Source organism: Miscanthus floridulus, chromosome 15 (assembly GCF_019320115.1).
Source record: "Miscanthus floridulus cultivar M001 chromosome 15, ASM1932011v1, whole genome shotgun sequence".
In the NCBI taxonomy this organism is placed as follows: domain Eukaryota; kingdom Viridiplantae; phylum Streptophyta; class Magnoliopsida; order Poales; family Poaceae; genus Miscanthus; species Miscanthus floridulus.
Window position 1 is genome coordinate 61,612,329 of NC_089594.1, and position 14,478 is coordinate 61,626,806.

The window sequence follows — 14,478 nt, forward strand, 5'->3', positions numbered from 1 at the left end:
TGTGGGCAGCCTCTCTCTCTGATCTATTCCCAGCCGTCCATCATTGATCCAACGGCCGATAATCGCCGATACCGTTTCGGCCGGCAATTTTGCCAAAGAGCCCCCACATGTTTGTAGATTCGAACCCGTAGTTCAAAGCATATTTCTAGAATACGTTTTCTCTTCTAGAAAACGTAGTTTCTTCTGTTAGATCCAAAATACGCTTTCATCTATTTACAGTTTTGTCGCTAGTTTTATTTAGGCCATAAAATCTTCATTTTAACTCCGATTTGATCCATTCAAGTTGCGTTAGATTCGTAATTGCGTAATCTACATGTTTATACTACTGTTAAGTATGTTTTCAACTTTTGAAATTCAAGGATAGATTTAAATTATTATTTTATTAAAGGAAATTTTGTTTAATTCATAAATTCTTTGTTTTAGCTCTGATTTTCATGATCTTCGCGTCTGTGTGTTCGTAGCGAGACATAGATTCGATTTATAAACTTTTCATCTTGATTTTATGCTATTGGTGTACTATTCAAATCTATAGTCTTTGTTTACTATGCTTGATTGCTCTGGATGCTTGTATGTTGCTATGATTTTTGAGTATAGATGGTGTGTAATTCGTGCGTGATCAAGAGTACTACTTTGATGAGCGAGATCAGCAAGAACACTTTGTTCACGACAAGTATTGTGGCAGAACCATCTAAAATAGCACGCTTTTGGAGGCGCTCGTCTTCCACCAGACGGTAAGCACCCCGAAAGTAAGTTACATCGGACTGTTCCGTCGAGCACACCCCAAGGGAGAACTCAAACAATCAACGTTTTTCACCCAGGATCCAATAATGAGAATGAGTTTACATCACTTAGTCCATTTCATACAATAATAGTTCTAAAAATACATTATTACAATACCAAGATCAGAGTGCAGAATTTAAACTACGGAATTGAAACAAACATTTAACAATAAGATACAAGGATCCGTCTGTACCCACCAGAAGAATCATCCACACAACAACCTCTCCTGAAGCTGCACCTACAACAGAGGTAAATAAACCTTGAGTACACAATGTACTCGCAAGACTTACCCAACTAGAGGGAATAATTTCCCGACTCCAAAGGATATGATAAGCTTTATGGTTTGTTGGGTTTCCTTTTTGCGAAAAGCATTACTAGTAGTGAATCCTTATGTATGTTTCTTATTAGCAGTCATGATTATTTCATTATCTAATTATTCTATGTACGCACAAGTTCTACTTTCAAGCAAGAGTTGAGCAATCAGATCCATTTCAGCATCTTTCATCAACCAATTCTTACTATGGTGCTAGATCATAGCCAAGCCGTACCGTATCACACGGCGATTCGCGAACCAATGTATCCTAGCTGGGTACATCAAAATACATGCCCCGCTTATAACCCAAGCACAAGCAAGACCAACCCACCACTCTCCTGTCAAGGGGTCCAGGTCCCTGTCCAAACTTGGACTCTAAGCCCCCACTCCTAAGTCCTAGACTTAGTGTGGTGCTTAGACTTCTACCATCCCCGCCTCCAATCAGTCGGTCCAAAAAGAGCTAGAACCCATGACAAGAGAGCAATGAGCCTTCCCACTCCCATAAGGAAGTATGTGCTCAGGATAATAAGTCTGTGACCTGACTAGAATCCACTGCAATGGACGGTCCTTAACCGACATGGATAGGGAAAATAGTGTAACCAAGATATGCCCCATTGACCGTAGAACACAACCTATTACACCCACCAATACACGTACCATATCCCTGCCCGGACTCCATTTCCTTTTACCATTTTGTCATGAGAGTAATAATAATCACCAATTGTGAGTAACGGCAGGTTACTCACGCTACCGATAGCCTAAGCATAACAGCTACTCGACCTATGCTAGTATGACTCATAGGTAGCTTCATTTATGCATGTAGTTTCAATATAGATCCTATAATGTAAATGCACATCACATATATATATATATATATTAAGTGATTATAAAAAATAAGGGTTATGCATCGGGGCTTGCCTTGGGCAGGCGTGGTGTCAGCTGAGTCAGTTAGTGGTGGCTCTGGAACCTCCTCCTGCATAAGGATCTCCTCCTTGTACTCCTCAATCACCTCCTCATACTCGTGATCGCTGGTGGTCACGATCTCCACCAACTTATTCTCTATATGTATGCAATGATGATGCAACACTTAGTATTTATGCAACAATAACTCTTAAACTAAGAATACACATGCTAAGCTACTAAGCTAGCTCTAATGACTAAGGCACTAAGCTAACTATCATCTTTACCAAGCATAGTGTTGGGTTTAACTAACACACACCTAGCTTTACAATTGAAGGATATATCTTTATTTCTACTAGTGATTTAATGTATATTTGAAACAAAGAGCATTTAACTACCATTATGTCTGGTCTATTCTAAATCTACAAAAATTATAGTGACCACATAATAATACCATGATGCTGCTATAAAATTTTTAGGACTAAGGCTGTCACCAATCTACCACAAAAATTCCTATAATATTTAACCTAATAATATTAAGCACTCTCAAATGATATAATAGCACCTGGTATCAACATGTATAAATATGAAATCTAAATATACTAACAGATAGAGCACAATTTTAGAAACTTAACAAAATTTGTTTCACAATTTTTGGATACCTACGTGATTTTATATGATTTACCAAAGATCAGCTAAAAAATTCTATTAGAAAACTATTTCTAATTCCTCATGAAAAAGAAAAATGTATTCTCTCGCACGGCCCACACGCGCAACCCGTGGTGCGTCCCACGCGGCGCCGGCCTGCGATGGGGAAATCCCGCGCACATTGACGTTTTTGCAAAATAGTCATCGCACTTCTCCCGAATTACAACTAAGTACCAACACTATTTCCCCTTCTCTCATAACTTCTCACTTAACACCTTGGAATTTCCCTAATTCACCCGTGCGCACCTTCGGCGACTTCGTGCACGGCGGCACGATGAGCGGCTGCACTGGCGACATCGTCGGCCACCCTAGACCCTTAAGGACCTAGCTAGGGGACGAATGCTCACCTATGGGCTGATGCACGATGATAGGTGATGGTTGCACAAACATGGGTGAAGCAGAGCAGACTCTCCTCGGTGGTAGGCGACCTACAATAGCGGTAACCACGTTTCGATGAGCCACAGCGCTAACAAAATGGTAGAGATAGGGAATAAGCACCAGGGGCACACCCTAAACCTGGCCAAAGTGGTGGTTCGGCCGGCGACTACCTAAGCAGTGCTGGCCACATGTGCGTGACGAGCATGGCCACAAGTCGCGGTGGACGCGGCCGTGTCAGTGGTAGCGGGCAGGCGGTATCGCACCTAGTGGGGTGCACATGGTGGAGGGGGAGCCATGGTGAGCTAGTGTTGCAGAGTAATTTGTGCGGGATGAAGTGGTGAAGGCTGGCCACAATGCGGGCGGTGGCGGTTCATAACGGCACGGTGGCGGGCAAAGCTCCAAAATTGGAGCTCGACTAAGCTTCAATCAAAGTGGGGTGGGGGCGGCTAGAGAGGGGACATGAAGGTGGAGACATGGGCACAAGAAATTGATGAGAGGTGCTCGCTCTCTGACTCACCGTGACCGCAAGACGATGGTGGTGGAAAAAACAGGGGGAGAAAGAGGGAAACGGGGCACGGCGGTGGGATCTGCTCATCCTCGCTTTAGCGAGATGCGGTCAGTGAGTTCATGGAGACCCACATGCAAATACTAGCAGACAGGCACATGTGCACCTGACCAGTGTGGCCCGCGCGGCCATAGTGTCATAAATGATATGTGATGGCGACACGGCCATGTGCGACCAGCATCAAAGCGGGCCAGCAACGCAGCGCGATGTAGCGGTTACAGCGTACAGGCACAGACGCGATGACGATGCGATGGCAGTGACAGCATCGCAACACGAGGCAGTAGTGGTGGACGTGACGGCAGCATAGCACGGCTCTAGGCGGCGGATCCAGCGGTAGTAGCAGCGGCTCCACGCCGTGGGCCAGCGGCAGCCGAAGCCATGGCCAGGCAAGAGACAGCCATGGCCAGCTGTGCGTGGTAGCATGCGCACACATGACCATGTGCGCGGCGTGGGGAGGTCACGCGGTGACCACGCACCCGGCGCCAACCCAAGACATGTGACGCGCATGATTTTTAAAGCGCTCAACATGACCAAACGATTGCTCTAGGAGCCAAACCAGCTTCACCATGCTCAAGATGGTATAAGAGACTACTAAATCGAGCTATAACACTACACCACCCTTTAACCCAATCTCTCACAATTAATTTCTAAACATAGCAATGTTTAGGAATTGGCAGACTTGAAAATTTCTAAGCTTGAGCTGGATTTGTTTTCAATTTGCGATTTCTAAGCTAGTTGAAATATTAGCTAGTAATATCATTTTTCGACCACAAGTATTTCACTATCATCTACAAAGTTTGCACTTCAAACTTTATTTAAGTATCACATACATGTTCTATAGCATTTTTGCTTAATAAAAATTGGTTTTAAACCCTACTTGATGATTGTACAAATCGTGGAGCAACTTTCGTTTAGCATTTTTGTTGATCGTTTTGTTACAGAAATTGATCTATATACTTTATCACATGCATTAACACATAAACATGATGCTCATGACATGTTTTAGTAGATAATTTGTGGTGTAACACACACCTAGCTTTACAATTGAAGGATATATCTTTATTTCTATTAGTGATTTAATGTATATTTGAAACAAAGAGCATTTAACTACCCTTCTGTCTAGTCTATTCTAAAGCTACAAAAATTACAGTGAGCACATAATAATACCATGATGCTGCTATAAAATTTTAGGGCTAAGGCTATCACCAATCTACCACAAAAATTCCTACAATATTTAACCTAATAATATTAAGCACTCTCAAATGATTTAATAGCTCCTGGTACCAACATGTATATTTATGAAGTAAATATACTAATAGATAGAGCACAATTTTAGGAACTTAACAAAATTTGTTTCATAATTTTTGGATACCTACATGATTTTATATGATTTATCAAAGATCAGCTCAAAAATTCTAGTAGAAAACTATTTCGAATTCCTCATGAAAAAGAAAAATGTATTCTCTCGTGTGGCCCACATGTGCGGCCCACGCGACGCAGCACGTGTGTGAGCGCACAGTGTCTCGTGGTGCGGCCCACCAGGAGATGGCCCACGACGTGGAAATCCCGCGCGTGTTGACATTTTTGCAAAATAGTCCCAGCACTACTCCTGAATTACAACTATGTACTAACACTATTTCCCCTTCTCTCATAACTTCTCACTTAACCCCCTGGACTTTCCCTAATTCACCCGCGCACACCATTAGTGACTTCGTGCATGGCGGCATGGCAAGCGGCGGCACTGGCGACATCACCGACCACCCTAGACCCTTAAAGACCTAGCTAGGGAACCGATGCTCACCTATGGACCGACACATGATGATGGGAGGTGGTTGCACGAATGGGGGTGAAGTAGAGCGGGCTCCCCCCGATGGCGGGCGACCTGCAATGGCAGGAACCACGTTCCAATGAGCCACAACGCTAATAGAATGGTAGACATATGGAATATACACTAGGGACATACCCTAAACCCGACTGAAGTGGTGATTCGGCCAGTGACTACATGAGTAGTGCTGGCCACATGTGCGCGATGAGCACGGTGACAAGCTATGGCGGACACGGCCATGTCAGCGGTAGCGGGGAGGCGGTAGCGCTCCCACTAGCATGCGCATGGCAGAGAGGGACCCAAGGCGAGCTAGTGGTGCAGAGGAATTTGCATGGGGTGAAGTGGTGAAGGCTGGCCACGATGCGGGCGGTGGCGGTTCATAACGGCACGGTGGCGGTCAAAGCTTCAAAATTGGAGCTCGGCTGAGCTGCAATCAAAGCGGGGTGGGGGTGGCTGGAGAGGGAACCTGAAGGTGGAGACGTGGGCACAAGGAATTGATGAGAGGTGCTCGCTCTCTGACTCACCGTGACCATGACACGACGGCGGCGAAAAAATTGGGGGTGAAAGAGAGAAATGGGGCACGACGGTGGGCTCGGCTCGTCCTCGCTTTGGTGGGACACGGTCGACGAGTTCATGGAGACCGACACATAGACGCTAGCTAAAAGGCACGCGCACGCCCAACCAGCGTGGCCCGTGCGGCCGCAGTGTCATACATGACATGACAACGGTGGCACGACCACATGCGCGCGGCATCAAAGCAGGCCAGCAACACAACGTAGTGCAGCGGTTACAGTGTACAGGCATGAACATGATGATGATGCAATGGTAGCGACAGCATCACAATGCAAGGCAGTAGTGGCGGACATGACTACAGTGCAGCGCAGGATGGGGCAGGCGGAAGCAGTAGTGGCTCCGCGCGGTGGCCATTGGCAGCCGAGCCATGGCCAGGCCAGAGACGGCCACGACCGGCCATGCACGGCAGCATGCATATGCACAACCATGTGCATAGCATGGGGAGGCCACATGGTGACCGTGCACCCGGCGCCAACCAACCCGAGACATGTGACGCGCATGAATTTTAAAGCGCTCAACACTACCAAATGGTTGCTCCAGGAGCCAAACCAGTTTCACCATGCTCAAGATGGTATAAGAGAGTACCAAATTGAGCTATAACACTACACCACCCTTTAACCCAATCTCTCACAATAAATTGCTAAACATAGCAATATCTAGCAATTGGTAGACTTGAAAATTTCTAAGTTTGAGCTAGATTTGTTTTCAATTTGTGATTTTTAAGCTAGTGGAAATATTAGCTAGTAATATCATTTTTTGACCACAAGTATTTCACTGTCACCTACAAAGTTTGCACTTCAAACTTTATTTAAGTATCACATACATGTTCTATAGCATTTTTGCTTAATAAAAAATGGTTTTTAACCCTACTTGATGACTGTACAAATCATGGAACAACTTTCGTTTAGCATTTTTGTTGATCGTTTTGAGTTACAAAAATTGATCTACACACTTTATCACATGCATTAACACATAAATATGATGCTCATGACATGTTTTAGTAGATAATTTACTGGTGTAACACCGAGGGTGTTACAAGTATAGCATAGGATCATCCTTGTTTCCTATTCACTTTAATATAATCAATTCATATTTGCATGCGTCAGCTTGATAAGGACTTCCTAGAATTGTACTTATGCCTTGACTCCTATGGGATATGCATTGGGTAGCTTTGCTAGCGCTCAACTAAACCATGATCTTGTAAACTTGACTAATGGTATATGCAATAAACATTAAAACATGACTTTTAAGCAACTTGGAAATAGGGGCCTAGAGTATTTAGCTACTTTCTAAATGCTTTAGATTTCTCTCCCTAAGGACTTATCTGTAAGTGATCATTTGGGACTTATAGTACAACTATGAGGGCCACATGGCTCTAGATTTAGCTCAGTATAAGGACCTTTTCTAGCTTGTTAGTGGTTACCTTTTTGGCGCAAGAGGGGCTTGACGAGACGGGAATAGGACAACCTCTACTCTTATGTGTATAGCCATGATTGAATTGTGCCATTCGATAGGAGGATTCCTATATCTACTTGTTAGACGAACCTTTGAAAGGCTTCATAGTGAACCCTGCCTACTCACCTTGGAAGTGTTTTGGGAGTTATAAACATGGGCATATGGGTATCATGACTCACAGTGAAAGTGTACAACCTCTGCAGAGTGTAAAACTGTTATAACAGTCATGCTCACGGTCACGAGTGGCCTTGGAACCCTTATGGAATAGATGGTCACTATTAAGTAATTGTTTTTTCTATATATTACTCATGTTTACATTGATCATGTGTTTTACTTTAGGATTAAAACAACTTGTTGCCACTCTTATGCTAAAATTATGACAACTAAAAGCTAATTGTTGTTAAACCTGTGTCGAGCCTTTGAGCCTCATGAACCCCATGTTACACTTGTTGAGTACGATATGTACTTATGCTTGTTTATTTTGATTATTTGGATAAAAATCCTGGATGGGTAACAGATTGCAATGGTAATGACGACTTTCATGAGGATTACTAGACTTGTGGTCAACAAGTTGACGTCCCTATGCTATGGAGCTTCCGTGAGAGAGTTTTCTTTATACTTCCGCTATATTTATGTGAAGACTATGTCATATTAATTGTGATGTAATAAACACTTGTGATGATACTATCTATAATTTGTCGGCTTATATGTGTGACTAATCTCTAGGCGCACATAAGATTATGCATCCAATTTTATCCTTAAAATTGGGTGTGACAGATTGATATCAGAGCCGTGTTGACTGTAGGACGCAAGCCTAGTTAGTAATGGTTGTTTTAGCCTCTTTTGCTTCACTCATTTAATGCTTACTACTCCACTCTTGTTAATTGCTAAACTTTATGCTTCTTTCGCCTCACTCTATTATGAAAATTATTGCTTCTATTCTAACTAAATCTAACTCTGTAGATGCCTTGTGCCAATAAGACCGCCAGCATCAGCACCGGAGGCTACTACCCACCTCGTGGATTGTATGAGCCCATGGAGCCATGTGAGGAGGAACCTCAGGAGCAGGAAGTTGACTCGCCAGCACCTCTACCTGCACCTATGCCTAAGCCACTCCAGGAAGAGCCTGAAGTTGAGGAAGATGTGGATGTCGTTGAATTGGAAGATGAGGAGGAGGACGTCGTTCAAGAAGATGAGCTGGCCCCTGCCATGGGATGGACTACAAAGTTCTATTGCAAGCCAGGGTGTGAATCCTCCATTTCGCACCACCGACTTAAGGGGATCCTTTAGACCTACTATGCTGATTGGGATACAGCTAGGGAGTATGTCTATGATAAGCATACGCACCCTCTACAGGACACTTATTGGAAGACTAGGGTGTGCCTCTACATTAGGGATGAAGAGAAGGAAGCATATCTGCTGGACTCGAACTATGTGCATCATGCTCATCATGCCACCATGGAAGATAGCATAGAAGACACAGCCGCTGAAGCCTGCATGGGTCTCCGTGGCCGCTGCTTTGATTATATGAAGGAGGATCAATATTGATTCCTCCCTCGCAAACACCCTAAATTGGAATGGGCAATAATGGACCCTAAAGGCATGGAACCAACTACTCAAGTGATGGTACACTTTGCCTATGAGTTAGAAGAGAAGAATCGGTGATTGGAAGATCCGTTGAAGGCACAGGAGGAGTCTCTTAAGTGATACCAACAAGTGATAGATGACCAAAGGGTATGCCTCAACCTACCAAGAATTTATGAGAAGCTTCCCCATAAACCCCGCTCATGGGTGTTGGAGTTCCTTTCTATGTAATAAGACGTTATTATCATGGATCAAGTTGGGTCAAGTAGAGTCTAGTAGTGTGGTGTGAACTTTGGTGTGCCTAGTTGATTTATTATTATGTTTATGTGTGAGTTGGATTTTTATAATGAGTGCTGGAACTTTATGGGCATGTCCGCAAGTTCCATAGTTAACAATATTAAGTTTAAGTTTAATGAATAAATAGTTGGGTTTGGTACATCTTGTTCTTCGAATCAGTTTTTGGAGCAGTCTGCCCTTATCTCAATGCCCATCTAAATATACTTGATCAAAAATTATAAAATTTTTATGGGAATAACTAGACTTAAGTATCTTTCTAATGCCGTAGGAATCATCCCTATATCTTTTCTGGTTTGAGAGACATAGCTATTTCAAGTTGAAGTTTCTTTGCAGTCTAGAATCTGGAACAATTTCGGTTTTGTCTTATTTTTTATTAAGCTAACGACAGAATCTGGATATATGATCTGAATAAAAGTTGTATATAATTTCTTAATCTTTCTAACCATATAAAGAATGCCTCTTTTGGATATTTGGAACTCCATATATAACTGTTTTATCAAGCTGCTGATGTTGGAACTCGTCCAGAAAATTTTCAGAATATATTCTATATCTCTATAAGTGTCTATAACTTGGAAATCTCTAAAATTTTGAATATTTGTGTTGGATGTAAGATGTCCGGAAGAGGAAGAGGCAGAAGTCATGGAGGTGTTCCCCCAAATCCACCACCACCGGGCAGTGCAGACACAGCTTATGCAAGCTTTGATACAGAATCAACAAAATCATCCAATTGGTGGGGCACCGCGTGACAAGCGTGGTGAATTATTGAAGGGCCACCCCCGGTGTTTTCTCATGTCACTGATCTACTAGAAGTAGATGATTGGATTCGTACAGTGAAGAAGCAAGTCAACATAGCACAGTGCGACGACCAGCAGAAGGTGTTGTGTGTGTCAGGACAACTCTAGAGAGAAGCTCAAGACTGGTGGGAGGCATATGAGTATGGATGTCCCAATAATCCTCCTCCTGTCACCTAGTAGGAATTTAGAAAGAATTTCAGATCCTACCACATACCCGAAGGATTGATAGCGCTGAAGCAGGAGGAATTCAGAGCATTGAAGCAGGGGTCTATGTCTATGGCTGAGTATCATGACAAATTCGCTCGGTTGTCATGTTATTCTCCCAATGAGCTGACTGATGATACTAATAAGCAATGCCGCTTTCTCAAGGGGTTGTATGATGATCTGCAACTCTAGCTTATGTCCAATACATACCCTAATTTTTAGACGCTGGTGAACCGTGCTATTGTAATTGACAATAAGCGCAAAGAGATGAAGGCTAAGAAGAGGAGGCTTCGAGGACAGGCCTCTGGAAGTAATACTCATCCGTGCTCCAATCCGTAGCAAAGCTTCCAGCAGAGGCACCCAGGGCCACCTAATTAGTGGAATCATAACCCGAACCAGCAGCGTCCACCATACCAGCAGCAAATGGCAATCAATGCCCTCAGCAGCAGAGTGACCAATAGACACCACTCCGTTGAAGACCAGTGCACCAAGCACCCCCAACGTATGCTATCGTTGTGGAGAAGTTGGACATTATGCCAACCATTGTCCTAGGAAGCAGAATCAGCTAACACCCTAGGGTCAGCACAATAATCAGAAAGGAACGCCTCAGATATTTATGATAAACTAGTGAAAATGCACGTGCGTTGCATGTGTTTATAGAAATATTTATTTTATGCATTGAAGCAAAAAAAATATGTTCTGAAAAGTTGTAACACCTGGTTTTAAGAACAAAACTAGATACGCACCATATGAGAGCCCAGGAAGTCAAATCTCACATATAGCTATAAATAAAGGTAATATCAAAAGGCAATGCTTAAATACATAGTGTATTAGTATAAAGAATATAACCTCAGAGTATAGACCGCAGAAAGACAACTCCGATCTTCAAGCGAAGTCTCCAAATTCACAGGGACAACTGACTAGTTGATCACAAGCCTAATTCCTCCAAACTCTAGCAATCTGGTACCCATCCGGGATTTTCATCCAAATATTTGAAAAGTAAAGCAAGCGTAAGTACATGTCGTACTCAACAAATATAACATGGGGTTCATGAGGCTCAAAAGGCTGACACTGGTTAACTGCAATTAGCTTTTAATTGTCATAATTTTAGCAAAGGAGTAGCAACAAGTTTATCACAAGCCCATAAACACATGATCAGGTAAACATGAGCAATGAATAGCATAAACAGTAATCATTAATGAGCATCTTCATCATCCATATCATTAGTGATCATCTATTCCGTAAATGTTCCAAGGCCGTTCGTGACCGTGAGCACGGCTGATATACCAGTTTTACACTCTGCAGAGGTTGTACACTTTCACTGTGAGTCGTGATTTACCCTTTCACCCGAGGTAGCTAATCTCTTGACCCACTTCCAAGGAAGGTCGGCAGGGTTCACTATGAAGCCTTTCAAAGGTTCGTCTAACAAGTTAGGGCCATTAGATTCACTCAGCAAACAGATGTAGAGCCCCCCTTCCCGATGGCACATTGACACACAGCCTATACACATGGGGACAGAGGCCGCTCTATACCCAATTCGGCAAGCCATTCTTACGCCAATAAAGGTAACCTCTAACAAGCTAGAAAAGGTCCTCATACTGAGCTAAAGCCAGAGCCATGTAGCCCTCACAGCTGTACTGTAAGTCCTGGATGATCACTTACAGATAAGTCCTTAGGGAGAGGAATCTAGAGCACCATGAATAGCCCAATGCTCTAGCCCCTTGTTCCATGTTGCTAAAAGGCATCTTTTAGTGTTTATTGCACATACCATTAGTCAAGTTACAAGATCATGGTTGTAGTTGAGTAGTAGCATCAAACTACCCAATGCAATACCTCATAGGTGACAAGGTACAAGTACAAAAGACTAGGATATCCTTAGTGGTAGTCAAGGTAGACACATGCAGTATGAATTGAATGATTAAAGGTGAATAGGACAACAAGGAAGATCCCATGCTATACTTGCCTTAAAACACTGATCCTTCGGTAAGCTTTAATCTTCAATGTTCTTCTTCTTCTTCTTGATCACCACGTATACCTCACCGACTGGACTTAATCATAAAGCACCACACAAGCATCCATACAATCATACGTGAAGCAAATAATAGATCTAAATTAGAACAGTACACCAAACATAAAATCAAGATGAAAAGTTTGTAAAATGAATCTACGTCTCGCTATGAACACATAGATACGAGAACATGCTAATCAGAGCTACGATGAAAAAAATACATCTACCGAAAGATTCACTCATAGGAGAAAATATAAAACTATTAGCTTCATGTGTTTTAAATATATAAAAACATATATAAGACATTTCATAGAGATTATAATTTAAGTCAAATTTAGATTTGATTTATAAAACTAAAGTGAAACAAATCATATTCTATTTATAAAATCCAGTTGCATAATTGTTATTTAAGATATGATTCAAACCATGAAATTCACGTATTAGTGACATGATAAACACTGTTACTAACACATAGATCTTGATGCTGTGAATCTAACGCAACTTGAATGGACAAAAATGGATCTAGGACATAGAAGATATGATGTAAACAAGATTTCTTTTAATCGAATAATAGATTAAATCTAATCATGAATTTTTAAAAGTTAAAAACATACTGAACAGTAGTATGAACATATAGATTATGAAATTATGAACCTAATGCAATTTGAGCGGATCAAATTGGAGTTAAAACGGAAAAGTTATGGCCAAAACAAAATCAGTGGTAAATCTGTAAATAAGTGAAAACGTATTTTGGATCTAAACCGACGAAACTACGCTTTCTAAAGAGGAAAACAGATTCTGAAAAATTGCTATGGGCTGCGGGTTTGAAAATAGAAAACTAGAGGGGCTCTTTTAAAACAAACCAGCGACGGCGGCGACGGTGACGGCGACGGCGACGGCGACGGCGACGACGAGGACGAGAGAAGGAGGAGAAAAATATAATTTACTACACGAGGGATTTCCTAAACTAGGGGCTCTCCATACGGTAGTTTTGGTGTGCTTTGCTCAAGGGGTTGGTTGATATATATAGGAAAAAAACTCCCCACATCCACATCAACTAGCGATATGGTACTAATTGATGTTACCCCCTCCACATTTACTAATGGGCCTAAATAAGCATTAAAACCCATTAGTAAATAAATGCATGGGCCTTTAGGTTTTATTAGGATTATTGCACATGGGCTTTGAGCGTTGGGAAAAATGAGAGATTTATTATTTTCGGAATTAATTAATTTCATGGATAAAATAATTCTAGAAAAGTCCAGAATTGATATTTACGCCACGAAAATTACTCCGAGACCTCCGAAAATTGGGGAAAATTTTCCAGAGACACTTTGGAACATGATGAACCCAAATAAAGTATTTGGAGCTCATAAAAATATTATTGGGAACTTGGAACATAAAGATTAAGGTGAAGGAGGTAGGAATTAAATTCCAGAAAGAAGCTGAAAAATTTCTAGAGATAGATATTCATCTCGTAAACGTATAAAAAACACACATTTTGCACATAGAAACATGAGGTGCGACCGGCATGAATGCAACAAATACATTTCTACCTTATGATAAATTTTAAATTAATCAAAATTTTTATGTTCCTATGTTTTCATGTGCACAAAAATTCACAAATAAATCATTTTAACTCTATTTTCAAAAGTGGCAAATTTTAGGGTGTTACAATTCTACCCCCTAAAGATGAATCTCGTCCTTGAGATTCGGAAGACGTCGACTAGGAGATAGGGATACTTCGTCTCTAGACTCTTCTTTACTTCATCGTGTAGTTTCATCGTCTTGATAAGAATTCCATCTTACTTTGCATACATGTAACTCTTACTCCAAGTAACTTGTCAAACTGATTCCAAAATTCTGACAGGCACCTTGAACAACTCTTAGGTAACTCCAATCACTAGGCCACCTTTTTTTAGTCCGTAATATCAATTCTTTTTCTTAAAATATTCACCTTCCAATGAAACCCGACGAACTTCTTGGTCAGAAGGAGAATCTACCACCAATCATCAAAACATTAATGTTTTCTGGCTATGTTGCTCAAATTTGGAATACGATTCTTAGTCCTTGGTGTCACCCGAACCTTCTTAG